The 27,702-nt window shown below is 33.7% G+C and overlaps 1 protein-coding gene and 12 non-coding genes across 13 annotated transcripts in view; 12 read left to right on the forward strand and 1 right to left on the reverse strand.

The window, feature by feature from the left end:
- The window catches only part of LOC134840978 (flagellar attachment zone protein 1-like), a 57,399-nt gene that overhangs the window by 3,771 nt on the left and 25,926 nt on the right, over nt 1-27,702 (reverse strand). The gene's annotated exons all lie outside the window — the stretch shown is intronic.
- Trnae-uuc (transfer RNA glutamic acid (anticodon UUC)) lies at nt 6,295-6,366 on the forward strand. Its single transcript has one exon. It is a non-coding gene; the product is annotated as a tRNA-Glu (tRNA).
- Trnae-uuc (transfer RNA glutamic acid (anticodon UUC)) lies at nt 7,034-7,105 on the forward strand. Its single transcript has one exon. It is a non-coding gene; the product is annotated as a tRNA-Glu (tRNA).
- Trnae-uuc (transfer RNA glutamic acid (anticodon UUC)) lies at nt 9,304-9,375 on the forward strand. Its single transcript has one exon. It is a non-coding gene; the product is annotated as a tRNA-Glu (tRNA).
- Nucleotides 10,786-10,857, forward strand: Trnae-cuc (transfer RNA glutamic acid (anticodon CUC)). The gene has a single exon. It is a non-coding gene; the product is annotated as a tRNA-Glu (tRNA).
- On the forward strand, nt 11,548-11,619 carry Trnae-uuc (transfer RNA glutamic acid (anticodon UUC)). Its single transcript has one exon. It is a non-coding gene; the product is annotated as a tRNA-Glu (tRNA).
- Nucleotides 13,029-13,100, forward strand: Trnae-cuc (transfer RNA glutamic acid (anticodon CUC)). The gene has a single exon. It is a non-coding gene; the product is annotated as a tRNA-Glu (tRNA).
- Trnae-cuc (transfer RNA glutamic acid (anticodon CUC)) lies at nt 14,513-14,584 on the forward strand. The gene has a single exon. It is a non-coding gene; the product is annotated as a tRNA-Glu (tRNA).
- Trnae-uuc (transfer RNA glutamic acid (anticodon UUC)) lies at nt 15,274-15,345 on the forward strand. The gene has a single exon. It is a non-coding gene; the product is annotated as a tRNA-Glu (tRNA).
- Nucleotides 17,518-17,589, forward strand: Trnae-uuc (transfer RNA glutamic acid (anticodon UUC)). Its single transcript has one exon. It is a non-coding gene; the product is annotated as a tRNA-Glu (tRNA).
- Trnae-cuc (transfer RNA glutamic acid (anticodon CUC)) lies at nt 19,272-19,343 on the forward strand. Its single transcript has one exon. It is a non-coding gene; the product is annotated as a tRNA-Glu (tRNA).
- Nucleotides 22,765-22,836, forward strand: Trnae-cuc (transfer RNA glutamic acid (anticodon CUC)). The gene has a single exon. It is a non-coding gene; the product is annotated as a tRNA-Glu (tRNA).
- Trnae-cuc (transfer RNA glutamic acid (anticodon CUC)) lies at nt 26,307-26,378 on the forward strand. Its single transcript has one exon. It is a non-coding gene; the product is annotated as a tRNA-Glu (tRNA).

Below are 27,702 nucleotides of genomic sequence, written 5' to 3' on the forward strand. Positions count from 1 at the left end.
GTTTTCGGGAACCGATTCGTTCTATAAAACCTTAACTTTATCAAAAAGATTTGCGATATGTCTCATGTTGAAAATATTCAATGTTTCATTGCTTGGATAGCTTGATCAGAACAAGAAATAATTTTTTGCGAGCCAAGTGAGTATTGGAGGCGGGCTTGCTAGTTCTCATAACAACTGATAAAATTTCCAAATATTGGACGTAAGCAATTGCCATTGCAACTGAGTTTTTCTATTGAATCCGAGAAAATATAACTCATACAAATCAGTGTTTCCTTTATTGAAACAAAAAACTTCCTAAAAAATTGACCTTAACACTTAAAGGCATAAACAACTAAAAAAAATCATTACATACGGATAACTAAATCGCAATTGATCAAGCGGTTACGATTTGCAATTTACAACCACAAGGCACGGGTTCAACTTTCTGACTGGGAAATTTTTGCGTAACAAAGAATTCTTGAACATAAGAAATCTATTGCATTTTCAATCGAAATTTATTTATTTCACTTGATAACACAAAAAAGATACCCTGAAGCAGTTATATCAATACAATGACATTTAGGCAGTTATTTTACGATAATGGAAATAAACAAAGAAAACCGTCGTTTTTAAGATCATCACGCTTCAAGGGCTTGTTTTTAACATTCAAATCATAAATCAAACAACGATAATTGTTTTCTCTTTTAAAACAGCATGAACACATAATAACCTAAAAAAATCTAGAGAGGCATTAAGCAACATTGATTTTTTTTGCGAAACAACCGATAACAAAGGTTTGATTTTCACATTCAAATCATAATTCGAACAGCGATAACTGTTCTCTCTATTAAACCGACATGAACACACATTATCCTGAAATAAATCCTAAGAGGCGTAAAGCAACATTAAAGTTATTGCAAAATAAAGTATAACATCCCAGTTAGTCGAGAGATTGGGACTTGCACTCTCAAGTTAGTCAAGAGAAAGGCTTACACCTACAAGGACCGCGTTTAACTCTCAGACTGGGAAATTTTTGCGTACCAGAAAATTCTTAAACATAAGAAATCTATTAAAATTTCAAACAAAATTTATTTATTTCTTTTGATAACACAACAAGGATATCCTGAAGCAGTTATTCCTATATAATGACAATTAGGCATTTTGTTACGATAATGAAAACAAACAAACAAATTTGGCATCTTTAAGATCTTCACGTTTCAAAGGTTTGATTTCAAAATTCAAATCACAATTCGCACAACGATAACTGTTTTCTCTATTAAAACAACATGAACACTTATTAATCTGAAATAAATCCTAAGAGGCATAAAGCAACAATAAAGTTATTGCAAAATAAAGTATAACATCCCAGTTAGTCAAGAGACTGGGACTTGTGGCTCTCACCACATGGTCCCGCTTCAGTTCACGTACTCGGAAAGTGCAATCATAGAATTACAGAACATTAATTAGCATTATTTTTACAACTAACATATTATTTCTTCCCTACAACACAAATTCTCATATCAACTGAGAAAATTTCCAATTCTTGAACGTAAGCTTTTGCTATTGCAAAAATGCTTTTAAATCGAATCCGTGAAAAAATAACTTACCCAAATAGATGTTTTTTTTTAATCTAAATAAAAAAATCTCCTAACAATCTCCAATCGAACCTTAAAGGCTTAAAGAAATAAAACAATGATTTCATACCTCAGTCTTTATGACAGTTGATCTAGCGGTTAGGATTTGTGGCTTACACCTAAAAGGACCGCGTTTAACTCCCAGACTGGGAAACTTTTGCGTAACAAAAAAATCTTAAACATAAGAAATGTATTAAAATTTCAACCAAATTTTATTTATTTCTTTTGATAACACAACCAGGATATCCTGAAGCAGTTATTCCTATACAATGACAATCAGGCATTTTTTTACGATAATGAAAACAAACAAACAAACTTGGCATTTTTAAGACCTTCACGTTTCACAGGTTTGATTTTAACATTCAAATCGCAATTCGAACAACGATAACTGTTTTCTCTATTAAAACAACATGAACACTTATCAATCTGAGATATATACTAAGAGGCATAAAGCAACCTTAAATTTATTGCAAAATAAAGTGTAACATCCCAGTTGGTCAAAAGATTGGGACTTGAGGCTCTGAACCACATTGTCCGGGTTCAGTTCAGGTACTCGGAAAGTGCAATCACGGAATAAAAGAACCCTAATTAGCATTCTTTTTACTAACAAAATTGTATTTCGTCCCAACAACACAAACTCTCAGTTCAACTGAGAGAATTTCCAAATCTTGGACGTAAAATATTACCATGGCAACAAAGCCTTCATATCAAATCCGAGAAAAAAACTCACACAAATAAAAAATTTTAAAATCGAAATAAGAAAACCTCCTAATATTCTCCAATTGAACCTTGTAGGCATAAGGAACTAAATAATGATTTCATACCTTAGACTAAATGACAGTTGGTCTAGCGGTTAGGATTTAGTGCTCGCGACCCACAAGGCCCGATTTCAACTTCCGGACTTGAAATCGTTAGCGCAACAAAAATACTCAAATATAAGAAGTCTCTTAAGAGTTCAATCGAAACTTATTTTTTTCTCTCGATAACACAGCAAGGATATGCTGAAGCAGTTATACCTATTCAATGACATTTAAGGAAGTTTTTTCTACAGTAGGGAAAATAAACTAACAAAATCAGCATTTTAAGATCTTCGCGCTTCAAAGGCTTGATTTTAACATTGAAATCATAAATCAAACAACGATAACTGTTTTCTCAATTATGGCAACATAAACACATAATAAGCTCAAAAATATCCTAAGAGGCATAAAGCTATTGCAAAAAATAAAATAAAATCCCAATTGATCTTGAGGTCAAGGCTTGCGTCGCTCAACCATGAGGTCCGCAGTCAGCTCACGTACTCGGAAAGTGCAATCACGGAAATACAGAACATTAATTAGCATTATTCTTACAAGCAAAATATTATTTCTTCCCTACAACCCAAATTCTCATATCAACTGAGAGAAATTCCAAATCTTGGACGTAAAATATTGCCAAGGCAACAAAGCCTTCATAGCAAATCCGAGAAAAAAACTCACACATATAAATGTTTTCTTTATCGAAATAAGAAAACCTCCTAATATTCTCCAATTGAACCTTAAAGGCATGAGGAACTAAAATAATGATTTCATACCTTAGACTAAATGACAATTGGTCTAGAGGTTAGGATTGGTGGCTTTCACTCACAAGGCCCATGTTCGACTGCCGAACTTTGAAATTTTTGCGTAACAAAGGAAACATAAGAAATCTATTCAAATTTCAATCAAAATTTATTTATTTCTCTTGATAACTCATCAAGGATATGTTGAAGCAGTTATACCTATTCAATGACATTTTTTCTACGATAATGAAATTAAGCAAACAAAATCAGCATTTTAAGATCTTCGCGCTTCAAAGGCTTGATTTTAACATTGAAATCATAAATCAAACAACGAAAACTAATTTCTTTATTAAGGCAACATAAACACATAATAAGCTCAAATATATCCTAAGAGGCATAAAGCTATTGCAAAAAATAATATGAAGTCCCGGTTGGTCTTGAGGTCAAGGCTTGTGGCTCTCAACAACATGATCCGGGTTCAGCTCACGTACTGAAAAAAGTAATCACGGAACTAAAGACCATTAACTAGTATTAGTTCTACAAGCAACGTTTATTTCGTCCCTAGAACGCAAACTCTTATATCAACCAGGAAAATTTCCAAATCCTGGACGTGAACAATTGCCATTGCAACAATGCCTTTATATCAAATCCGATAAAAAATTATAACTCATCCGAATAAATGTGGTTTTTTATCGAAAAAACATCTCCCAACAATCTCCAATTAATCCTTAATGGCATAAAGAACCAAAACAATGATTTTATTCCTAAAGCTTCATCTCAGTTGGTCTAGAGGTTAGGATTGGTGGCTTTCACCCACAAGGCCCATGTTCGACTGCCGAACTGTGAAATTTTTGCGTAACAAAGGACTCGTAAACATAGATCTATTCAAATTTCAATCAAAATTTATTTATTTCTCTTGATAACACATCAAGGATATCTTGAAGCAGCTATACCTATACTATGACGTTCTAGCAGTTTCTCTACGATAACGGAAATAAAGAAAGAAAATCGGCATTTTTAAGATCTTCACGCTTCAAAGGCTTGATTTTAACATTCAAATCATAAATCAAACAACGATAACTGTTTTCTCTACTAAAACAACATGAACATATAATAACCTGACATAAATTCTTAGTAGCATAGAGCAACATTAAAGTTATAGCAAAATAAAAGATAACATACCAGTTGGCCTAGAGGCTAGGAAGTGTGGCTCAAAAACATGGCCCGGATTCAGCTCACGTACTGGGAAAGTGCAATCACGGAATTAAAGAACTTTAATTGGTATTATTTTCACAAGCAAAGTTTATATCGTCCTTAAAACAAAAACTTTTAAAACATCTGAGACATTTTTCAAATTTTGGACGTAAACACATGCAATTGCAACACTGCCTTCATACCAAATCCGAGAAAACAAAACTGACACAAATCAACGTTTCCTTTATCGTAACAAAAAACCTCCAAACAATCTCCAACTAAACCTTAAAGGCATAATGAACTAAAATAATGATTAATTACTAATGACTATATCCCAGTTGGTCTAGCGGTTAGGATATATGGCTTTCACCCACAAGGCCAGGGTTCGACTCCCGGACTGTGAACTTTTTGGGAACGAAATTCTAAAAAAAAACACTATTGAAATTTCAATCGAAACTTAGTAACTTCTCTTGATAACAGAACAAGGATATCCTGAAGCAGTTATACCTATACAATGATATTTTATCAGGTTTTTACAAAAATGGAACTTAACAAATAAAATCGGCTATTCTAAGATCTTCACTCTTCAAAGGCTTGATTCTAATATTCAAATCATAAATCAAACAACGAAAACTATTTTCATTATTAAAACAACACAAACACTTTGTAACCTCAAACAAATCCTTAGAGGTATAAAGCAATAATAAAGTAATTGCGAAATATCAGATAACATCTCAGTTGGTCAGGAGATTAGAACTTGTGGCTCTCAACCACAAGGTCCTGGTTCCACTCTCATACAGGGAAAGTGCAATCGCGGAATCAAAAAAATATATCAACTGGTAATATTTCCACGAGCCAAGTTTATTTCGTCCCTAGAACAGAAACTCTCACATCAGATGAGAAAATTTCCAAATCTTGGACTGAAACTTTTGCCATTGCAGCAATGCCTTTCTATCCAATCCGAGAAAAATAACTCATACAAATAAATGTTTCCTTTATCGAAATAAAAAACCTCCTACCAATCGCCTCTTAAACCTTAAAGGCAAAATGAACCAAAATACTGATTACACTCGAATGACCATATCACAGTTGGTCTAGCGGCTAGAATTTGTGCCTTTCACACACAAGGCCCGGGTGTAAATGTTTCCATCGATAAAGGAAACATTTATTTGTATGAGTCATATTTTCTCGGATTCGGTAGAAAGGCATTGCTGCAATGGCAAAAGTTCATGTCTGACTGAGTTAGTCAAAATCAAAAATAGGATTTCCTGAAGCAGTTATACCTATACAATGACATTTTATCAGGTTTTTACAAAAATGGAACTCAACAAATGAAATCGGTTATTCTAAGATCTTCACTCTTCAAAGGCTTGATTCTAATATTCAAAAATCAAAAATAGAACAGAAAAATGGAACTCAACAAATAAAATCGGCTATTCTAAGATCATCACGCTTCGAAGGATTGATTCTAACATTCAAATCATAAATCAAACAACGAAAACTGTTTTCTCTATTGAAACAACATAAACACTTTGTAACCTCAAATAAATCCAAAGAGGTATAAAGCAATAATAAAGTAATTGCGAAATATGGAATAACATCCCAGTTGGTCAGGAGATTAGAACTTGTGGCTCTCAACCACAAGGTCCGGGTTCGCCTCTCGTACAGGGCAAGTGCAATGGCGGAATTAAAAAAATAAATTAACTGGTAATATTTCCACGAGCGAAGTTTATTTCGTACCTAGAACAGAAACTCTAATATCAGATGAGAAAATTTCCAAATCTTGGACATGAACTTTTGCCATTGCAGCAATGCTTTTCTATCGAATCCGAGAAAATATGACTCATACAAATAAATGTTTCCTTTATCGAAAAAAAACCTCCTAGCAATCTCCTCTTAAACCTTAAAGGCATAATAAACCAAAATAATGATTACACATGATTGACCATATCCCAGTTGGTCTAGCGGTTAGGATTTGTGGCTTTCACACACAAGGCCCGGGTTCGACTCCCGGACTGGGAAATTTTTCCGTAACAAAAAATTCTGAAAAATTAAGAATTCTATTGAAATTTCAATAGAAACCTATTTATTTCTCTTGATAACACAACAAGGATATTCTGAAGCAGTTACACTTATACAATGACGTTTTATCAGCTTTTTACAGAAATGGAACTCAACAAATAAGGGCGGCTATTTTAAGATCTTCACTCTTCAAAGGCTTGATTCTAACATTCAAATCATGAATCAAACAATGAAAACTGTTTTCTCTATTAAAACAACATAAAAACGTATTAAGCTCAAATAAACCCTAAGAGGTATAAAGCATTGATAAAGTTTTCGCGAAACAACAGATAAAATCCCATTTGGTCAAGAATTTGGGACTTGTGGCGCTCAACAAGGTCCGGGTTCGACTCTCATACAGAGAAAGTGCAATCGCGGAATGAAAAAAAAATTTTAACTGGTAAGTTCATTTCGTCCCTAGAACAGAAAATCTCATATCAGATGAGAAAATTTCCAGATCTTGGATGTAAACTTTTGCCATTGCAGCAATGCCTTTTGAGCGAGTCCGAGAAAATATAACTCATACAAATAATGTTTTCTTTATCGAAATAAAAAACCTCCTAGCAATCTCCTTTTAAGCTTTAAAGGCATAATGAACCAAAATAACGATTACATACGATAAACTATATCCCAGTTGGTCTAGCGGCTAGGATTTGTGGCTTTCACCCACAAGGCCCGGGTTCGACTCCCGGACTGGGAAATTTTTGCGTAACAAAAAAATCTTAAAAATTAAGAATTCGTTTGAAACTTCAATCGAAACTTATTTATTTCTCTTGATAACACAACAAGGACATCCTGAAGCAGTTATATTTATATAATGACATTTTAACAGCTTTTTACAGAAATGGAACTCAACAAATAAGGGCGGCTATTTTATGATCTTCACTCTTCAAAGGCTTGATTCTAACATTCAAATCATGAATCAAACAATGAAAACTGTTTTCTCTATTAAAACAACATAAAAACGTATTAAGCTCAAATAAACCCTAAGAGGTATAAAACAATGATAAAGTTTTCGCGAAACAACGGATAACATCCCATTTGGTCAAGAATTTGGGACTTGTGGCGCTCAACAGCATGATCCGGTTTCGACTCTCGTACAGGGGAAAGTGCAATCAAAGAATTAAAAATGAATATCAACTGGTAAAATTTCTACTGGCAAAGTTTATTTCGTCCCTAGAACAGAAACTCTCATATCAGCTGAGAAAACTTCCAAAACTTGGACGTAAACCATTTCCATTGCAACAAGGACTTGATATCGAATCCGAGAAAATAATTATAACTCATACGAATAAATTTGTCCTTTATCGAAAGAAAAAACCTCCCAACAATCTACAAATAAATCTAAATCGCATAAAGAACCAAAACAATGATTTAATCCCAAAAACATTATCTCAGTTAGTCTAGAGGTTAGGATTGGTGGCCTTCACCCACAATGCCCCTGTTCGACTCACAAACGGTGAAAGTTTTGCGTAACAAAGAAGTCGTAAACATAAAAAATCTATTAAAATTACAATCAAAATTTATTTATTTCTCTTGGTAACACATCAAGGATATCTTGAAGCAGCTATACCTATACTATGACGTTCTAGCAGTTTCTTTACGATAACGGAAATAAAGAAAGAAAATCGGCATTTTTAAGATCTTCACGCTTCAAAGGCTTGATTTTAACATTCAAATCATAAATCAAACAACGATGGATGTTTTCTCTACTAAAACAACATGAACATATAATAACCTGACATAAATTCTTAGTAGCATAGAGCAACATTAAAGTTATTGCAAAATAAAAGATAACATACCAGTTGGCCTAGAGGCTAGGACGTGTGGCTCAAAAACATGGCCCGGATTCAGCTCACGTACTGGGAAAGTGCAATCACGGAATTAAAGATACTTAATTGGTAATTTTTTCACAAGCAAAGTTTATATCGTCCTTAAAACAAAAACTCTTAAAACATCTGAGAAATTTTTCAAATTTTGGACGTAAACACATGCAATTGCAACACTGCCTTCATACCAAATCCAAGAAAACAAAACTGACACAAATCAACGTTTCCTTTATCGTAACACAAAACCTCCCAACAATCTCCAACAAAACCTTAAAGGCATAATGAACTAAAATAATGATTAGTTACTAAAGACTATATCCCAGTTGGTCTAGCGGTTCGGATATATGGCTTTCACTCACAAGGCCAGGGTTCGACTCCCGGACTGGGAAAATTTTGCGAACGAATTCTAAAAACTAAACACTCTATTGAAGTTTCAATCGAAACTTAGTAATTTCTCTTGATAACACAACGAGGATATTCTGAAACAGTTATACCTATACAATGACATTTTATCAGGTTTTTACCAAAAATGGATCTCAACAAATAAAATCGGCTATTCTAAGATCATCACGCTTCGAAGGATTGATTCTAACATTCAAATCATAAATCAAACAACGAAAACTGTTTTCTCTATTGAAACAACATAAACACTTTGTAACCTCAAGTAAATCCAAAGAGGTATAAAGCAATAATAAAGTAATTGCGAAATATGGAATAACATCCCAGTTGGTCAGGAGATTAGAACTTATGGCTCTCAACCACAAGGTCCGGGTTCGCCTCTCGTACAGGGAAAGTGCAATCGCGGAATTAAAAAAATATATTAACTGGTAATATTTCCACGAGCGAAGTTTATTTCGTACCTAGAACAGAAACTCTAATATCAGATGAGAAAATTTCTAAATCTTGGACATGAACTTTTGCCATTGCAGCAATGCCTTTCTATCGAATCCGAGAAAATATGACTCATACAAATAAATGTTTCCTTTATCGAAAAAAACCTCCTAGCAATCTCCTCTTAAACCTTAAAGGCATAATAAACCAAAAAAATGATTACACACGATTGACCATATCCCAGTTGGTCTAGGGGATAGGATTTGTGGCTTTCACCCACAAGGCCCGGGTTCGATTCCCGGACTGGGAAATTTTTCCGTAACAAAAAATTCTGAAGAAATAAGAATTCTATTGAAATTTCAATAGAAACCTATTTATTTCTCTTGATAACACAACAAGGATATTCTGAAGCAGTTACACCTATACAATGACATTTTAACAGCTTTTTACAGAAATGGAACTCAACAAATAAGGGCGGCTATTTTATGATCTTCACTCTTCAAAGGCTTGATTCTAACATTCAAATCATGAATCAAACAATGAAAACTGTTTTCTCTATTAAAACAACATAAAAACGTATTAAGCTCAAATAAACCCTAAGAGGTATAAAGCAATGATAAAGTTTTCGCGAAACAACGGATAACATCCCATTTGGTCAAGAATTTGGGACTTGTGGCGCTCAACAAGGTCCGGGTTCGACTCTCATACAGGGAAAGTGCAATCGCGGAATTAAAAAAAAAATTTAACTGGTAAGTTCATTTCGTCCCTAGAACAGAAACTCTCATATCAGATTAGAAAATTTCCAGATCTTGGACGTAAACTTTTGCCATTGCAGCAATGCCTTTTGAGCGAAATCGAGAAATTATAACTCATACAAATAAATGTTTCCTTTATCGAAATAAAAAACCTCCTAGCAATCTCCTTTTAAACTTTAAAGGCATAATGAGCCAAAATAACGATTACACGCGATTGATTATACCACAATTGGTCTAGCGGTAAGGATTTGTGGTATTCACCCACAAGGCCCGGGCTCGACTCCCACACTCGGAAATATTTGCATAACAAAAATTTCTAAAAATTAAGAATTCTATTGAAATTTCAATTGAAACTTATTTATTTCTCTTGATAACAGAACAAGGATATCCTGAAGCAGTTATACCTATACAATGATATTTTATCAAATTTTTACAAAAATGGAACTCAACAAATAAAATCGACTATTTTAAGATCTTCACTCTTCAAAGGCTTGATTCTATCATTCGAATCATAAATCAAACAACGAAAACTGTTTTCTCTATTAAAACAACATAAACACTTATTAATCTCAAATGAATCCTAGGAGGTATAAAGAAGAAAAAAAAGCAAAATAAAATATAACATCCCAGTTGGCCAGGAGATTAGGATTTGTGGCTCTCAATCACATGGTCCGAGTTCGACTCTCGTGCAAAGAAAGTTCAATCGCAAAATCAAAAACATATATTCGTTTGTAAAATTTTTCGAGCAAAGTTTATTTCGCCCCTAGAACAGAATCTCTCATATCAAGAAAATTTCGAAATCTTGGAAACCATTGCCATTGCAACAATGCCTTTCTATCGAATCCGAGAAAATATGACTCATACAAATAAATGTTTCCTTTATCGAAAAAAAACCTCCTAGCAATCTCCTCTTAAACCTTAAAGGCATAATAAACCAAAATAATGATTACACCCGATTGACCATATCCCAGTTGGTCTAGCGGTTAGGATTTGTGGCTCTCACCCACAAGGCCCGGGTTCGACTCCCAAACTGGGAAAAAGTTGCGTAACCAAAAGTTAAATAAAAACAAAAAAGTTCTATTGAAATTTCAATCGAAACTTAATTATTTCTCTTGATAACACAACAAGGATATCCTGAAACAGTTATTACCTATACAATGACATTTTATCGATTTTTTACAAAAAAAATGGAACTCAACAGATAAAATTGGCTATTCTAAGATCATCACGCTTCGAAGGATTGATTCTAACATTCAAATCATAAATCAAACAACGAAAACTGTTTTCTCTATTGAAACAACATAAACACTTTGTAACCTCAAATAAATCCAAAGAGGTATAAAGCAATAATAAAGTAATTGCGAAATATGGAATAACATCCCAGTTGGTCAGGAGATTAGAACTTGTGGCTCTCAACCACAAGGTCCGGGTTCGCCTCTCGTACAGGGAAAGTGCAATCGCGGAATAAAAAAAACATATTAACTGGTAATATTTCCACGAGCGAAGTTTATTTCGTACCTAGAACAGAAACTCTAAAATCAGATGAGAAAATTTCCAAATCTTGGACATGAACTTTTGCCATTGCAGCAATGCCTTTCTATCGAATCCGAGAAAATATGACTCATACAAATAAATGTTTCCTTTATCGAAAAAAACCTCGTAGCAATCTCCTCTTAAACCTTAAAGGCATAATAAACCAAAAAAATGATTACACACGATTGACCATATCCCAGTTGGTCTAGGGGTTAGGATTTGTGGCTTTCACCCACAAGGCCCGGGTTTGATTCCCGGACTGGGAAATTTTTCCGTAACAAAAAATTCTGAAAAAATAAGAATTCTATTGAAATTTCAATAGAAACCTATTTATTTCTCTTGATAACACAACAAGGATATTCTGAAGCAGTTACACCTATACAATGACATTTTAACAGCTTTTTACAGAAATGGAACTCAACAAATAAGGGCGGCTATTTTATGATCTTCACTCTTCAAAGGCTTGATTCTAACATTCAAATCATAAATCAAACAATGAAAACTGTTTTCTCTATTAAAACAACATAAAAACGTATTAAGCTCAAATAAACCCTAAGAGGTATAAAGCAATGATAAAGTTTTCGCGAAACAACGGATAACATCCCATTTGGTCAAGAATTTGGGACTTGTGGCGCTCAACAAGGTCCGGGTTCGACTCTCATACAGGGAAAGTGCAATCGCGGAATTAAAAAAAAATTTTAACTGGTAAGTTCATTTCGTCCCTAGAACAGAAACTCTCATATCAGATTAGAAAATTTCCAGATCTTGGACGTAAACTTTTGCCATTGCAGCAATGCCTTTTGAGCGAATTCGAGAAATTATAACTCATACAAATAAATGTTTCCTTTATCGAAATAAAAAACCTCCTAGCAATCTCTTTTTAAACTTTAAAGGCATAATGAGCCAAAATAACGATTACACGCGATTGATTATACCACAATTGGTCTATCGGTAAGGATTTGTGGTATTCACCCACCAGGCCCGGGCTCGACTCCCGCACTCGGAAATATTTGCATAACGAAAATTTCTAAAAATTAAGAATTCTATTGAAATTTCAATTGAAACTTATTTATTTCTCTTGATAACAGAACAAGGATATCCTGAAGCAGTTATACCTATACAATGATATTTTATCAAATTTTTACAAAAATGGAACTCAACAAATAAAATCGACTATTTTAAGATCTTCACTCTTCAAAGGCTTGATTCTATCATTCGAATCATAAATCAAACAACGAAAACTGTTTTCTCTATTAAAACAACATAAACACTTATTAATCTCAAATGAATCCTAGGAGGTATAAAGAAGAAAAAAAAGCAAAATAAAAGATAACATCCCAGTTGGCCAGGAGATTAGGATTTGTGGCTCTCAATCACATGGTCCGAGTTCGACTCTCGTGCAAAGAAAGTTCAATCGCAAAATCAAAAACATATATTCCTTTGTAAAATTTTTCGAGCAAAGTTTATTTCGCCCCTAGAACAGAATCTCTCATATCAAAAAAATTTCGAAATCTTGGAAACCATTGCCATTGCAACAATGCCTTTCTATCGAATCCGAGAAAATATGACTCATACAAATAAATGTTTCCTTTATCGAAAAAAACCTCCTAGCAATCTCCTCTTAAACCTTAAAGGTATAATAAACCAAAATAATGATTACACCCGATTGACCATATCCCAGTTGGTCTAGCGGTTAGGATTTGTGGCTCTCACCCACAAGGCCCGGGTTCGACTCCCAAACTGGGAAAAAGTTGCGTAACCAAAATTTAAATAAAAACAAAAAAGTTCTATTGAAATTTCAATCGAAACTTAATTATTTCTCTTGATAACACAACAAGGATATCCTGAAACAGTTATTACCTATACAATGACATTTTAACAGCTTTTTACAGAAATGGAACTCAACAAATAAGGGCGGCTATTTTATGATCTTCACTCTTCAAAGGCTTGATTCTAACATTCAAATCATAAATCAAACAATGAAAACTGTTTTCTCTATTAAAACAACATAAAAACGTATTAAGCTCAAATAAACCCTAAGAGGTATAAAGCAATGATAAAGTTTTCGCGAAACAACGGATAACATCCCATTTGGTCAAGAATTTGGGACTTGTGGCGCTCAACAAGGTCCGGGTTCGACTCTCATACAGGGAAAGTGCAATCGCGGAATTAAAAAAAAATTTTAACTGGTAAGTTCATTTCGTCCCTAGAACAGAAACTCTCATATCAGATTAGAAAATTTCCAGATCTTGGACGTAAACTTTTGCCATTGCAGCAATGCCTTTTGAGCGAATTCGAGAAATTATAACTCATACAAATAAATGTTTCCTTTATCGAAATAAAAAACCTCCTAGCAATCTCTTTTTAAACTTTAAAGGCATAATGAGCCAAAATAACGATTACACGCGATTGATTATACCACAATTGGTCTATCGGTAAGGATTTGTGGTATTCACCCACAAGGCCCGGGCTCGACTCCCGCACTCGGAAATATTTGCATAACGAAAATTTCTAAAAATTAAGAATTCTATTGAAATTTCAATTGAAACTTATTTATTTCTCTTGATAACAGAACAAGGATATCCTGAAGCAGTTATACCTATACAATGATATTTTATCAAATTTTTACAAAAATGGAACTCAACAAATAAAATCGACTATTTTAAGATCTTCACTCTTCAAAGGCTTGATTCTATCATTCGAATCATAAATCAAACAACGAAAACTGTTTTCTCTATTAAAACAACATAAACACTTATTAATCCCAAATGAATCCTAGGAGGTATAAAGAAGAAAAAAAAGCAAAATAAAAGATAACATCCCAGTTGGCCAGGAGATTAGGATTTGTGGCTCTCAATCACATGGTCCGAGTTCGACTCTCGTGCAAAGAAAGTTCAATCGCAAAATCAAAAACATATATTCCTTTGTAAAATTTTTCGAGCAAAGTTTATTTCGCCCCTAGAACAGAATCTCTCATATCAAGAAAATTTCGAAATCTTGGAAACCATTGCCATTGCAACAATGCCTTTCTATCGAATCCGAGAAAATATGACTCATACAAATAAATGTTTCCTTTATCGAAAAAAACCTCCTAGCAATCTCCTCTTAAACCTTAAAGGTATAATAAACCAAAATAATGATTACACCCGATTGACCATATCCCAGTTGGTCTAGCGGTTAGGATTTGTGGCTCTCACCCACAAGGCCCGGGTTCGACTCCCAAACTGGGAAAAAGTTGCGTAACCAAAATTTAAATAAAAACAAAAAAGTTCTATTGAAATTTCAATCGAAACTTAATTATTTCTCTTGATAACACAACAAGGATATCCTGAAACAGTTATTACCTATACAATGACATTTTATCGATTTTTTACAAAAAAATGGAACTCAACAAATAAAATCGGCTATTCTAAGATCATCACGCTTCGAAGGATTGATTCTAACATTCAAATCATAAATCAAACAACGAAAACTGTTTTCTCTATTGAAACAACATAAACACTTTGTAACCTCAAATAAATCCAAAGAGGTATAAAGCAATAATAAAGTAATTGCGAAAGATGGAATAAAATCCCAGTTGGTCAGGAGATTAGAACTTGTGGCTCTCAACCACAAGGTCCGGGTTCGCCTCTCGTACAGGGAAAGTGCAATCGCGGAATAAAAAAAATATATTAACTGGTAATATTTCCACGAGCGAAGTTTATTTCGTACCTAGAACAGAAACTCTAATATCAGATGAGAAAATTTCCAAATCTTGGACTTGAACTTTAGCCATTGCAGCAATGCCTTTCTATCGAATCCGAGAAAATATGACTCATACAAATAAATGTTTCCTTTATCGAAAAAAACCTCCTAGCAATCTCCTCTTAAACCTTAAAGGCATAATAAACCAAAAAAATGATTACACACGATTGACCATATCCCAGTTGGTCTAGGGATTAGGATTTGTGGCTTTCACCCACAAGGCCCGGGTTCGACTCCCGGACTGGGAAATTTTTCCGTAACAAAAAATTCTGAAAAAATAAGAATTCTATTGAAATTTCAATAGAAACCTATTTATTTCTCTTGATAACACAACAAGGATATTCTGAAGCAGTTACACCTATACAATGACATTTTAACAGCTTTTTACAGAAATGGAACTCAACAAATAAGGGCGGCTATTTTATGATCTTCACTCTTCAAAGGCTTGATTCTAACATTCAAATCATGAATCAAACAATGAAAACTGTTTTCTCTATTAAAACAACATAAAAACGTATTAAGCTCAAATAAACCCTAAGAGGTATAAAGCAATGATAAAGTTTTCGCGAAACAACGGATAACATCCCATTTGGTCAAGAATTTGGGACTTGTGGCGCTCAACAAGGTCCGGGTTCGACTCTCATACAGGGAAAGTGCAATCGCGGAATTAAAAAAAAATTTTAACTGGTAAGTTCATTTCGTCCCTAGAACAGAAACTCTCATATCAGATTAGAAAATTTCCAGATCTTGGACGTAAACTTTTGCCATTGCAGCAATGCCTTTTGAGCGAATTCGAGAAATTATAACTCATACAAATAAATGTTTCCTTTATCGAAATAAAAAACCTCCTAGCAATCTCCTTTTAAACTTTAAAGGCATAATGAGCCAAAATAACGATTACACGCGATTGATTATACCACAATTGGTCTATCGGTAAGGATTTGTGGTATTCACCCACAAGGCCCGGGCTCGACTCCCGCACTCGGAAATATTTGCATAACGAAAATTTCTAAAAATTAAGAATTCTATTGAAATTTCAATTGAAACTTATTTATTTCTCTTGATAACAGAACAAGGATATCCTGAAGCAGTTATACCTATACAATGATATTTTATCAAATTTTTACAAAAATGGAACTCAACAAATAAAATCGACTATTTTAAGATCTTCACTCTTCAAAGGCTTGATTCTATCATTCGAATCATAAATCAAACAACGAAAACTGTTTTCTCTATTAAAACAACATAAACACTTATTAATCTCAAATGAATCCTAGGAGGTATAAAGAAGAAAAAAAGCAAAATAAAAGATAACATCCCAGTTGGCCAGGAGATTAGGATTTGTGGCTCTCAATCACATGGTCCGAGTTCGACTCTCGTGCAAAGAAAGTTCAATCGCAAAATCAAAAACATATATTCGTTTGTAAAATTTTTCGAGCAAAGTTTATTTCGCCCCTAGAACAGAATCTCTCATATCAAGAAAATTTCGAAATCTTGGAAACCATTGCCATTGCAACAATGCCTTTCTATCGAATCCGAGAAAATATGACTCATACAAATAAATGTTTCCTTTATCGAAAAAAAACCTCCTAGCAATCTCCTCTTAAACCTTAAAGGCATAATAAACCAAAATAATGATTACACCCGATTGACCATATCCCAGTTGGTCTAGCGGTTAGGCTGTGTGGCTCTCACCCACAAGGCCCGGGTTCGACTCCCAAACTGGAAAAAAGTTGCGTAACCAAAATTGAAATAAAAACAAAAAAGTTATATTGAAATTTCAATCGATACTTAATTATTTCTCTTGATAACACAACAAGGATATCCTGAAACAGTTATTACCTATACAATGACATTTTATCGATTTTTTACAAAAAAAATGGAACTCAACAAATAAAATCGGTTATTCTAAGATCATCACGCTTCGAAGGATTGATTCTAACATTCAAATCATAAATCAAACAACGAAAACTGTTTTCTCTATTGAAACAACATAAACACTTTGTAACCTCAAATAAATCCAAAGAGGTATAAAGCAATAATAAAGTAATTGCGAAATATGGAATAACATCCCAGTTGGTCAGGAGATTAGAACTTGTGGCTCTCAACCACAAGGTCCGGGTTCGCCTCTCGTACAGGGAAAGTGCAATCGCGGAATAAAAAAAATATATTAACTGGTAATATTTCCACGAGCGAAGTTTATTTCGTACCTAGAACAGAAACTCTAATATCAGATGAGAAAATTTCCAAATCTTGGACATGAACTTTTGCCATTGCAGCAATGCCTTTCTATCGAATCCGAGAAAATATGACTCATACAAATAAATGTTTCCTTTATCGAAAAAAAACCTCCTAGCAATCTCCTCTTAAACCTTAAAGGCATAATAAACCAAAAGAATGATTACACACCATTGACCATATCCCAGTTGGTCTAGGGGTTAGGATTTGTGGCTTTCACCTACAAGGACCGGGTTCGATTCCCGGACTGGGAAATTTTTCCGTAACAAAAAATTCTGAAAAAATAAGAATTCTATTGAAATTTCAATAGAAACCTATTTATTTCTCTTGATAACACAACAAGGATATTCTGAAGCAGTTACACCTATACAATGACATTTTAACAGCTTTTTACAGAAATGGAACTCAACAAATAAGGGCGGCTATTTTATGATCTTCACTCTTCAAAGGCTTGATTCTAACATTCAAATCATGAATCAAACAATGAAAACTGTTTTCTCTATTAAAACAACATAAAAACGTATTAAGCTCAAATAAACCCTAAGAGGTATAAAGCAATGATAAAGTTTTCGCGAAACAACGGATAACATCCCATTTGGTCAAGAATTTGGGACTTGTGGCGCTCAACAAGGTCCGGGTTCGACTCTCATACAGGGAAAGTGCAATCGCGGAATTAAAAAAAAATTTTAACTGGTAAGTTCATTTCGTCCCTAGAACAGAAACTCTCATATCAGATTAGAAAATTTCCAGATCTTGGACGTAAACTTTTGCCATTGCAGCAATGCCTTTTGAGCGAATTCGAGAAATTATAACTCATACAAATAAATGTTTCCTTTATCGAAATAAAAAACCTCCTAGCAATCTCCTTTTAAACTTTAAAGGCATAATGAGCCAAAATAACGATTACACGCGATTGATTATACCACAATTGGTCTAGCGGTAAGGATTTTTGGTATTCACCCACAAGGCCCGGGCTCGACTCCCGCACTCGGAAATATTTGCATAACAAAAATTTCTAAAAATTAAGAATTCTATTGAAATTTCAATTGAAACTTATTTATTTCTCTTGATAACAGAACAAGGATATCCTGAAGCAGTTATACCTATACAATGATATTTTATCAAATTTTTACAAAAATGGAACTCAACAAATAAAATCGACTATTTTAAGATCTTCACTCTTCAAAGGCTTGATTCTATCATTCGAATCATAAATCAAACAACGAAAACTGTTTTCTCTATTAAAACAACATAAACACTTATTAATCTCAAATGAATCCTAGGAGGTATAAAGAAGAAAAAAAAGCAAAATAAAAGATAACATCCCAGTTGGCCAGGAGATTAGGATTTGTGGCTCTCAATCACATGGTCCGAGTTCGACTCTCGTGCAAAGAAAGTTCAATCGCAAAATCAAAAACGGATATTCGTTTGTAAAATTTTTCGAGCAAAGTTTATTTCGCCCCTAGAACAGAATCTCTCATACCAAGAAAATTTCGAAATCTTGGAAACCATTGCCATTGCAACAATGCCTTTCTATCGAATCCGAGAAAATATAACTCATACAAATAAAGGTTTCCTTTATCGAAACAAAAAAAACATCCTAACAAACTCACCTTAAACCTTAAAGGCACATTGAACTAAAATAATGATTACACACGATTGACTATATCCCAGTTGGTCTATCGGTTAGGATTTGTGGCTTTCACCCATGAGGCCTGGGTTCGACTAGAACAGAAACTCTGATATCAGATAAGAAAATTTCCAAATCTTGGACATGAACTTTTGCCATTGCCGCAATGCCTTTCTATCGAATCCGAGAAAATATGACTCATACAAATAAATGTTTCCTTTATCGAAAAAAAAACCTCCTAGCAATCTCCTCTTAAACCTTAAAGGCATAATAAACCAAAATAATGATTACACCCGATTGACCATATCCCAGTTGGTCTAGCGGTTAGGATTTGTGGCTCTCACCCACAAGGCCCGGGTTCGACTCCCAAACTGGGAAAAAGTTGCGTAACCAAAATTTAAATAAAAACAAAAAAGTTCTATTGAAATTTCAATCGAAACTTAATTATTTCTCTTGATAACACAACAAGAACATCCTGAAGCAGTTATACTTATATGATGACGTTTTATCAGGTTTTCACAAAAATGGAACTGAAATGGAAAGTTTTTACAAGAATGGAACTCAACAAATAAAATCGGCTATTTTAAGATCTTCACTCTTCAAAGGCTTGATTCTATCATTCAAATCATAAATCAAACAACGAGAACTGTATTCTCTATTAAAACAACATAAACACTTATTAACCTCAAATGAATCCTTAGAGGTATAAAGCAATAAAAAATAAAATTAAAGCGAAATAAAAGATACCATCCCAGGTGGCCTGGAGATTAGGACTTGTGGCTCTCAATCACATGGTCCGAGTTCGATCCTCGTACAGGGAAAACTCAATAACGGATTGAAAAACATATATTCACTTGTAACATTTCTTCGAGAAAAATGTATTTCGTCCCTAGAACAGAAGCTCTCATATCAACTGAGAAAAATTCTAAATTTTGGAAACAATTGCCATTGCAACAATGCTTTTCTATCGAATCCGAGAAAATATAACTCATACAAACAATGTTTCCTTTATCGATACAAAAAACATCTTAACAAACTCGCCTTAAACCTTAAAGGCACAATGACCTAAAATAATGATTACATACGAATGACAATATCCCATTTGGTCTAGAGGTAAGGATTTGTGGCTCTCACCCACAAGGCCCTGGTTCGACTCCCGGACTGGGAAACTTTTGCGTAACAAAAAATTCTAAAAAAATAAAGAATTCTATTGAAATTTCAATCGAAACTTATTTATTTCTCTTGATAACACAACAAGAACATCCTGAAGCAGTTATACTTATATAATGACGTTTTATCAGGTTTTCACAAAAATGGAACTGAACAAAAAAATGGCGATTTAAGGAGCTTGACGCTTCAAAGGTTGACTCTAACATTCAAATCATAAATCAAACAACAGAAAATTCTTTAAAAATAAAGAATTCTTTTGGAATTTCAATCGAAAGTTATTTCTTTCTCTTGATAACACAACAAGGACATCCTGAAGCAGTTATACTTATATAATGACGTTTTATCAGGTTTTTACAAAAATGGAACTGAACAAAAAAAATGGCAATTTAAGGAGCTTGACGCTTCAAAGGTTGACTCTAACATTCAAATCATAAATCAAACAACGAGAACTGTTTTCCCTATTAAAACAACATAAACACTTATTAACCTCAAATGAATCCTAAGAGGTATAAAGCAAAAAAAAAATTAAAGCGAAATAAAGGATAACATCCCAGGTGGCCTGGAGATTAGGACTTGTGGCTCTGAATCACATGGTCCGAGTTCGATCCTCGTACAGGGAAAGTTCAATAACGGATTTAAAAACATATATTCACTTGTAATATTTCTTCGAGAAAATGTATTTCGTCCCTAGAACAGAAGCTCTCATATCAACTGAGAAAAATTCAAAATTTTGGAAACAACTGCCATTGCAACAATGCTTTTCTATCGAATCCGAAAAAATATAACTCATACAAACAAATGTTTCCTTTATCGAAACAAAAAACATCCTAACAAACTCCCCTTAAACCTTAAAGGCACAATGACCTAAAAAAATGATTACATACGAATGACAATATCCCATTTGTTCTAGAGGTAAGGATTTGTGGCTCTCACCCACAAGGCCCTGGTTCGACTACCGGACTGGGAAACTTTTGCGTAACAAAAAATTCTTAAAAATAAAGAATTCTATTGAAATTTCAATCGAAACTTATTTATTTCTCTTGATAACACAACAAGGACATCCTGAAGCAGTTATACTTATAAAATGACGTTTTATCAGATTTTCACAAAAATGGAACTGAACAAAAAAATGGCTATTTAAGGAGCTTGACGCTTCAAAGGTTGACTCTAACAATCAAATCATAAATCAAACAACGAAAAATTCTTTAAAAATGAAGAATTCTATTAAAATTTCAATCGAAAGTTATTTCTTTCTCTTGATAACACAACAAGGACATCCTGAAGCAGTTATACTTATATAATGACGTTTTATCAGGTTTTTACAAAAATGGAACTGAACAAAAAAAATGGCTATTTAAGGAGCTTGACGCTTCAAAGGTTGACTCTCACATTCAAATCATAAATCAAACAACGAAAACTGTTTTCTCTATTAAAACAACATAAACACTTATTAACCTCAAATGAATCCTAAGAGGTATAAAGCAATAAAAAATAAAATTAAAGCGAAAAAAAGGATAACATCCCAGGTGGCCTGGAGATTAGGACTTGTGGCTTTCAATCACATGGTCCGAGTTCGATCATCGTACAGGGAAAGTTCAATAACGGATTTAAAAACATATATTCACTTGTAATATTTCTTCGAGAAAAATGTATTTCGTCCCTAGAACAGAAGCTCTCATATCAACTGAGAAAAATTCAAAATATTGGAAACAATTGCCATTGCAACAAGGCTTTTCTATCGAATCCGAAAAAATATAACTCATACAAACAAATGTTTCCTTTATCGAAACAAAAAACATCCTAACAAACTCCCCTTAAACCTTAAAGGCACAATGACCTAAAAAAAATGATTACATACGAATGACAATATCCCATTTGGTCTAGAGGTAAGGATTTGTGGCTCTCACCCTTAAGGCCCTGGTTCGACTCCCGGACTGGGAATTTTTGCGTAACAAAAAATTCTTATAAAATAAGAACTGTTTTGAAATTGCAATCGAATTTTATTTATTTCTCTTGATAACACAACAAGGACATCCTGAAGCAGTTATGATTATATAATGACATTTTATCAGGTTTTTACAAAAAAGGAACTGAACAAAAAAAAGGCTATTTTAAGATCTTCACTCTTCAAAGGCTTGATTCTATCATTCAAATCATAAATCAAACAACAAAAACTGTTTTTTTTTCTCTATTAAAACAACATAAACACTTAATAACCTCAAATGAATCCTAAGAGGTATAAAGCAAAAAAAATAAAATTAAAGCGAATTAAAGGATAACATCCAAGTTGGTCAGGAGTTTAGGACTTGTTGCTCTCAATCACATGGTCCGAGTTCGACTCTCGTACAGGGAAAGTTCAATCGCGGAAATAAAAACATATACTCATTTGTAATATTTCTTCGAGCAAAGTTTATTTCGTCCCTAAAACAGAAGCTCTCATATCAACTGAGAAAATTTCAAAATCTTGGAAACAATTGCCATTGCAACAATGCCTTTCTATCGAATCTGAAAAAATACAACTCATACAAATAAAGGTTTCCTTTATCGAAACAAAAAACATGCTAACAAACTCCCCTTAAACCTTAAAGGCACAATGAACTAAAATAATGATTACACACAATTGCCTATATCCCAGTTGGTCTAGCGGTAAGGATTTGTGGCTCTCACCCACAAGGCCCGGGTTCGACTCGCGGACTGGGAACGTTTTGCGTTAAAAAAAATTCTTAAAAATTAAGAATTCTATTGAAATTTCAATCGAAACTTATTTAATTCTCTTAATAACACAACAAGGACATCCTGAAGCAGTTATAATTAAAAATTGACGTTTTATCGGAATTTAACAACAATGGAACTGAACAAAAAATGACTATTTAAGGAGCTTGACGCTTCAAAGGTTGGCTCTAACATTCAAATCATAAATCAAACAACGAAAACTGTTTTCTCTATTAAAACAACATAAACACTTATTGACCTCAAATAAATCCTCAGAGGTATAAACCAGTCATAAAGTTATTGCCAAATACAAAATAAAATCCCAGTTGGTCAAGAGATTAGGACTTGTGGCTCTTTGACTCTCATACAGTCTTGGGGTTCGACTCTCGCACAGTGAACGTGCAATCGCGGAATTTAAAACATATATTACCTAGTAATATTTCTACGAGAAAAGTCTATTTCATCCCTAGAACAGAAACTCTCATATCAACTGAGAAAATTTCCAAATCTTGGACGTAAACTATTGCCATTGCAACAATGACTTCATATCGAATCCGAGAAAAATTAACTCACTTAAAAAATGTTTCCTTTATCGAAAATAAAAATACCTCCTAACAATCTTCCCTTGAACCTATGGTATATTGAAGTTGAATAATGATTACATACGATTGACCAGTTCGTCTAGCGGCTAGGATTTGAGGATTTCACCCGCAAGGACCGGGTTCGACTCCAGGACTGGGAAATTTTTGCGTAACAAAAAACTCTATAAAATAAGAGTTCTATTGAAACTTCAATCGAAACTTTTTCATTTCTCTTGAAAACACAACAAGGATAATCTGAAGCAGTTATACTTATACATGACATTTAATCAGGTTTTTACAAAAAAAAATCGGCTATTTTAGGATCTTCACGCTTCAAAGGCTTGATTCTAACATTCAAATCATTAAAACCTCAAAAAAATCCTAAAACACATAAAGCAACAAAACATTAATTGCAAACCAAAGCCAAACTTCCCAGTTGGTCTAGCGATTAGGATTTGTAGCTTTTGAGCATGTGGCCTGGGTTCGACTCCCAGACTGGCAAGTTTATCCGAAAAAAAAAGAATTCTAATATACTAATTCTATTCAAACTTCAATCGGAATTTGCTTATTCCTCTTGATAACACAACATGGATATCCTAAACAATTATACCTATACATGGTCATTTTCGCAGTTTTTTTTTCGAAAACGGAAAAAAAAAATCGCAAAAACATTTTCCGCCCTATAACACAAAGTCTGCAACCAACTGAGAAAATACGTTACGAAAAACTCTATACAATAGGAGTTCTATTGAAATTTCAACCGAAACTTTTTCATTTCTCTTGATAACACAACAAGGATAATCTGAAGCAGTTATACTTATTTAATGACATTTTATCAAGTTTTTACAAAAATGGAACTCAACAAACAAAATAGGCGATTTTAAGATCTTCACTCTTCAAAGGCTTGATTCTAGCAATCAAATTATACATCAAACATCGAAAACTGTTTTCTCTATTGAAACAACATAAACACTTATTAACCTCAAAAAATCCATAAAGCAAAAATGAAATTCGAAATCAAGGATAACATTACTGTAAAATGAGTTTTGTGGCCCTCAACCACATGGTACGGGTGCGACTCCCGTACAGGAAAAGTGCAATCGCAGAATTAAAATCATATATTAACTGGTAAAATTTCTACGAGAAAAGTTTATTTCGTCCCTAGAACAGAGACTCTCACATCAACTGAGAAAATTTCAAAATCTTGGAAACAATTGCCATTGCAACAATGCCTTTCTATCGAATCCGAGAAAACCTAACTCATACAAATAAAGGTTTCCTCTATCGAAACAAAAAACATCCTAACAAACTCCCCTTAAACCTTAAAGGCACAATGAACTAAAACAATGATTACACACGATTGACTATATCACAGTTGGTCTAGCGGCTAGGATTTGTGTTTCCCCATAAGGCCCGGGTTCGACTCCCAAACTGGGAAAGTTTTGCATATCAAAAATTTGTTTTTAAAAAAAATAGTTCTATTGAAACTTCAATCGAAACTTATTTATTTCTCTTGATAACACAACAAGGAAATCCTGAAGCAGTTAACCTATACAATGATATTTTATCAAGTTTTTACAAGAATGGAACTCAACAAAAAAAATCAGCTTTTTTTAGATCTTCACTCTTCAAAGGCTTGATTCTATCATTCAAATCATAAACCAAACAACGAAAACTGTTTTTTTTTCTCTTATTAAACAACATAAACACTTATTAACCTCAAATGAATCTTAAGAGGTATAAAGAAAAAAAAATTCAAGCGAAATGAAGGATAACATCCCAGTTGGTCGGGAGATTAAGACTTGTTGCTCTCGTACAGTCTTGGGGTTCGACTCTCGTACAGGGAAAATGCAATCGCGGAAAAAAAAAATTAACTGGTAATATTTCTACGAGAAAAGTTTATTTCGTCCCTAGAACAGAAACTCTCATGACAGATGAGAAAATTTCCAGATCTTGGACAAAAACTTTTGCCATTGCAGCAATTCCTTTCGAGCGAATCCGAGAAAATATAACTCATACAAACAAATGTTTCATTTATCGAAATAAAAAACCTCCTAGCAATCTCCTCTTAAACTTTAAAGGCATAATGAACCAAAATAACGATAACACGCGATTGATTATACCACAATTGGTCTAGCAGTAAGGATTTGTGGCATTCACCCACAAGGCCCGGGCTCAACTCCCGCACGCGGAAATATTTGCTTAACAAAAATTTCTAAAAATCAAGAATTCTATTGAAATTTCAATCGAAACTTGTTTATTTCTCTTGATAACACAACAAGGATATCCTGAAGCAGTTATACCTATACAATGACATTTTATCAAGTTTTTACACAAATGGAACTCAACAAATAAAATTGGCTATTTTAAGATCTTCACTCTTCAAAGGCTTGATTCTATCTTTCAAATCATAAATCAAACAACGAAAACTGTTTTTTTTTCTATTAAAACAATATAAACACTTAATAACCTCAAAAGAATCCTAAGAGGTATAAAGCAAAAAAAAATTAAATCGAAATAAAGGATAGCATCCCAGTTGGTCAGGAGATTAGGACTTGTTGCTCTGAATCACATGGTCCGAGTTCGACTCTCATACAGGGAAAAATCAACCGCGGAATTAAAAACTTTTACTAACTTGTGATATTTCTTCGAGCAACGCTTATTTCGCCCCTAGAACAGAAGCTCTCATACCAACTGAGAAAATTTCAAAAACTTGGAAACAATTGTCATTGCAACAATGCCTTTCTATCGAATCCGAGAAAATATAACTCATACAAACAAAGGTTTCCTTTATCGAAACAAAAAACATCCTAACAAACTCCCCTTAAACTTTAAAGGCACAATGACCTAAAATAAGGATTACACACGATTGACTATATCCCAGTTGGTCTAGCGGTAAGGATTTGTGGCTCTCACCCACAAGGCCCGGGTTCGACTCCCGGACTGGGAATTTTTGCGTAACAAAAAACTTTTTGAATTAAGAATTCTATTGAAATTTCAATCGAAACTTATTTATTTCTCTTGATAACACAACAAGGACATCCTGAAGCAGTTATACTTATATTGAGATTTTATCAGGTTTTTACGAAAATGGAACTGAACAAAAAAATGGCTATTTAAGGAGCTTGACGCTTCTAAGTTTGACTCTAACATTCAAATCATAAATCAAACAACGAAAACTGTTTTCTCTATAAAAACAACATAAACACTTATTAACCTCAAATAAATCCTAATTGGTATAAACCAGTCATAAAGTTATTGCCAAATAAAAAATAATACCCCAGTTGGTCAAGAGATTAGGACTTGTGGCTCTTTGACTCTCGTACAGTCTTGGGGTTCGACTCTCGTACAGTGAACGTGCATCGCGGAATTAAAAACACATATTAACTGGTAATATTTCTACGAGAAAAGTCTATTCCGTCCCTAGAACAGAAACTCTCACACCAACTGAGAAAATTTCCAAATCTTGGACGTAAACTATTGCCACTGCAACAATGACTTCAAATCGAATCCGAGAAAAAATAACTCACTTAAAAAATGTTTCCTATATCGAAAATAAAAACCTCCAAACAATCTCCCCTTAAACCTAAGGTATAATGAAGTAAAATAATGATTACATACGATTGACTATATCCCAGTTCGTCTAGCGGCTAGGTATTTGTGAATTCCACCCACAAGGCCCGGGTTCGACTCCAGGACTGGGAAATTTTTGCGTAACAAAAAACCCGATAAAATAAGAGTTCTATTGAAACTTCAATCGAAACTTTTTCATTTCTCTTGATAACACAACAACGATAATCTGAAGCAGTTATACTTATACAATGACATTTTATCAGGTTTTTACAAAAAAAATGGAACTCAACAAATAAAATCGGCTATTTTAGGATCTTCACGCTTCAAAGGCTTGATTCTAACATTCAAATCATAAATTAGAGAACGAAAACTGTTTTCTCCATTACAACAACTTAAACACTTATTAACCTTAAATAAATACTAAAAGGTATAATGCTACAAAAAAGTCATTGCAAAAAAAAAGAATCATATCCCAGTTGGTCCAGAGATTGGGACTTATGGCTCTCAACCACTTGATCCGGGTTCGACTCTCGTACAGGGAAAGTGCAATCACCGAAATAAAAATGAATATCAACTGGTAATATTTCTACTGGCAAAGTTTATTTCGTCCCTAGAACAAACTCTCATATCAACTGAGAAAACTTCCAAAACTTGGACGTAAAACATTTCCATTGCAACAACGACTTTACATCGAATCCAAG

The sequence above is a fragment of the Symsagittifera roscoffensis genome, chromosome 1 (assembly GCF_963678635.1).
Source record: "Symsagittifera roscoffensis chromosome 1, txSymRosc1.1, whole genome shotgun sequence".
In the NCBI taxonomy this organism is placed as follows: Eukaryota; Metazoa; Xenacoelomorpha; order Acoela; family Convolutidae; genus Symsagittifera; species Symsagittifera roscoffensis.